Source organism: Fukomys damarensis, unplaced genomic scaffold (assembly GCF_012274545.1).
Source record: "Fukomys damarensis isolate Sample0158 unplaced genomic scaffold, DMR_v1.0_HiC HiC_scaffold_21, whole genome shotgun sequence".
In the NCBI taxonomy this organism is placed as follows: Eukaryota; Metazoa; Chordata; class Mammalia; order Rodentia; family Bathyergidae; genus Fukomys; species Fukomys damarensis.
Window position 1 is genome coordinate 15,881,421 of NW_022900933.1, and position 2,504 is coordinate 15,883,924.

The 2,504-nt window shown below is 43.3% G+C and overlaps 1 protein-coding gene across 10 annotated transcripts in view; it reads right to left on the bottom strand.

Moving 5' to 3' along the window:
* The window catches only part of Numb (NUMB endocytic adaptor protein), a 148,664-nt gene extending 148,346 nt beyond the window's left edge, over nt 1-318 (bottom strand). For 7 of the 10 annotated variants that reach the window (XM_010645442.3, XM_010645439.3, XM_033766670.1 and 4 more), the window contains exon 1: nt 206-318. The gene's annotated coding sequence lies outside the window, so the exon portion shown is untranslated. The remainder of the gene's footprint in view (nt 1-205) is intronic. The other 3 variants (XM_033766675.1, XM_033766672.1, XM_033766674.1) reach the window with 1 other exon arrangement.
* Nucleotides 319-2,504: the final 2,186 nt, after the last annotated feature.

Below are 2,504 nucleotides of genomic sequence, written 5' to 3' on the forward strand. Positions count from 1 at the left end.
CCTTCCCAGCGGGAACTCTGCAGCCAGGAACCGGGCCATTCTCCCACCAACCCAGTCAGAGCGAACTCATCGCCGCCTCCGCCCTGGCCTGGCCCCGACCTGGCCCAGGCCGCCCCCTTCCTCCGGCCGCCACCTCCACAGCGCAGAGCTGCAATTTCCGCCCCGCGACGGCCTCCAGCCCTCAGGGCCGCGTTACGGAACTCACCTGCCACTGCCTACGACCAACTCCAACGCCTTTGCCTCTACCTCGGCCGCCAGTAGCCACCAAGTGCCACCACCTCCCCCATGACAACAGGCCCACCCTATATCATACTTAGGACCTATCCATTGGACAATGGGACGGCGGCTCTTTGCTCTGATTGGCTTAATTCACCTGCCAGTCATCGCCTCTTTGCCTCCCCTTTTCCTGGACCGGGTATTCGCACCCGCCTGGACCTGGAACGACCTAGACCAAGCTTTAGTTGCAATTGGTTGATGACTGTCCTGTCCGAAGTTATGATAGGCTGCTGGAAGTGTCTGTTAAATTAACCTGCAAGGGCTGTGACGGCCGCAGTTGTTTCCAGCTTGCACAGTTTGGTTGAGCCGTAGAAAGCTAAAAAGAGGCAGAAGCTCGCATCTGAGGTTACCGGGGAAGGGGTTGACTCTTTGTTGTGGAGCACACGCTGTAAACTCTTCTCTTTTTACAGCTCCCTTCCTACAAGCTGAAGCTAATCTATGTCAGCTTATTCATATTAGTAACACCTGTGAAACACCAACATCAAACATTGTGTTTATTTCTAACTCCTTGGGAGAAAGGTACCATATAAATAAACATTTCCCTTTCTTTTTGTGAGTTTTCAATACACCCAATTTCTTTGAAGTTCTTTCCGGGAGTCTAAATGCTAAAAAAATCAAACCAGTCCTTTAGTAGCAATCGTTCCACTTCAGTTGCAATACATACATCGTCAATAAACTTAAGTGTGGTGTAGAGAGTTCAGTTTGCAGACCCACTCCTGGCTGGCCTCTGCCAAATAACCAGAGAGCAGATAATAATCAACAAGTTTTGAATGAACGGGCCACATTTTACCCTTGTGATGCTCTGAAAATGAGACTTCCGCTTCCAACCTCCTCCCTCCCCTGCTTGGTTTTTATGTTCAGCAATTCTTAAATAGCTCTATTAGCTGTGTGTCAGATACTTTAAATGCTCGTCTTTTCTGTTTTCTTTTCTTTTCTCTCTCTCTCTTTTTTTTTTACACCTAAACTCTTCCTAGCAGTCTAAATTAGAGCCATGAATGAATTGTGGGGATTTTTTTTCTCACTTGGCACAATGCACAAAAATAAATGATTGCATTTTTACTCATTTAGGTAGAAATCACAGTAGGCATTTTTGAGAAATCTGGTATTGCTATAAAAACTCTCATGCTCCTAGAAATATATCCATCATTCATTTTTTTAACTTCATTTCCACCCACGTTTCCTGTTCCTAAATAAGAAAATGCTAGGAAAAAGTATTGGCCTAATTACTCTTTGAATTTCTAAATCAGATTTAAATATACCTTCCTCACAACTCCACCCACAATATGCAAACCCATGGGCCATGAAATGTGGATACGGTACAGGCATGTTTGGGACACTGTTGAAGAGGGACTCTCTTCACAAGCACCACTTTTATGATTGGGAACTTCCTGTGGGACCGACTCTGGACTTTGGAAATTTTGTACTTTGCCTCCATCTTCTTCCTGCTAACTCTTTGTCCCATATCTCTTCTATTTACTAACCTCTCGTCCTTTGCAGAGCAAGCTTCGATGAGTCTGAAACTGTATGTTTGTTATGGGAGGGGGTCTGTTTTCTAGCCTAAATTTTTAGTCAAGTTTAAATAAACTACACACTTCTGTCACCAAACTAAGTGGAAATTATTCCTCCAGTAAGTACACATAAAAGTGTCTTTTCCTAGTTATTTTCTGGAGCTTTCCTTCCTCTTCTCTCATCCTCACCTTCTAATTTAGAAATAACCTCCCATTCAATTCAGTGACTCAAAAAAAAAAAAATCTGCAAAAGGAAAATGGAAATGCCAAAATAACCTCAGAGGCATCTGAAACATTTAGTGGAAGGAAAGATTAAGCACTGACCACAATAAGATAGAAGTCAAGACAGAAGGCCTGTGCTAACACCCCATAACAAATGAAGTAACATGCAAATGTGAAGATGCCCCATATGTCCTTTTACACAGCCATTTAATATGTCACTGGCAGCTTTCTTCTCTCTAGTCTTGACAGTGTGCTGCACTACCAATTTTAGAGCAAGTTAGAAGCAATTAATGTCCTGGCAGATAGGAAACAATAACGTCATAGGAGGGCCTGGTCATGATTATGGTGCTTTGTATAATAATGGCTCTTGAAAAGCCATAGTGACTAGGTGCCACAGAGAACATAAAATTAGGCTAGTTTCACTAGGAGAACTTGCCATTTTACTTTAGGAACTCAATGAAATTACAAAATTTGGTGGAAAAATGCCATAAAGTTCAG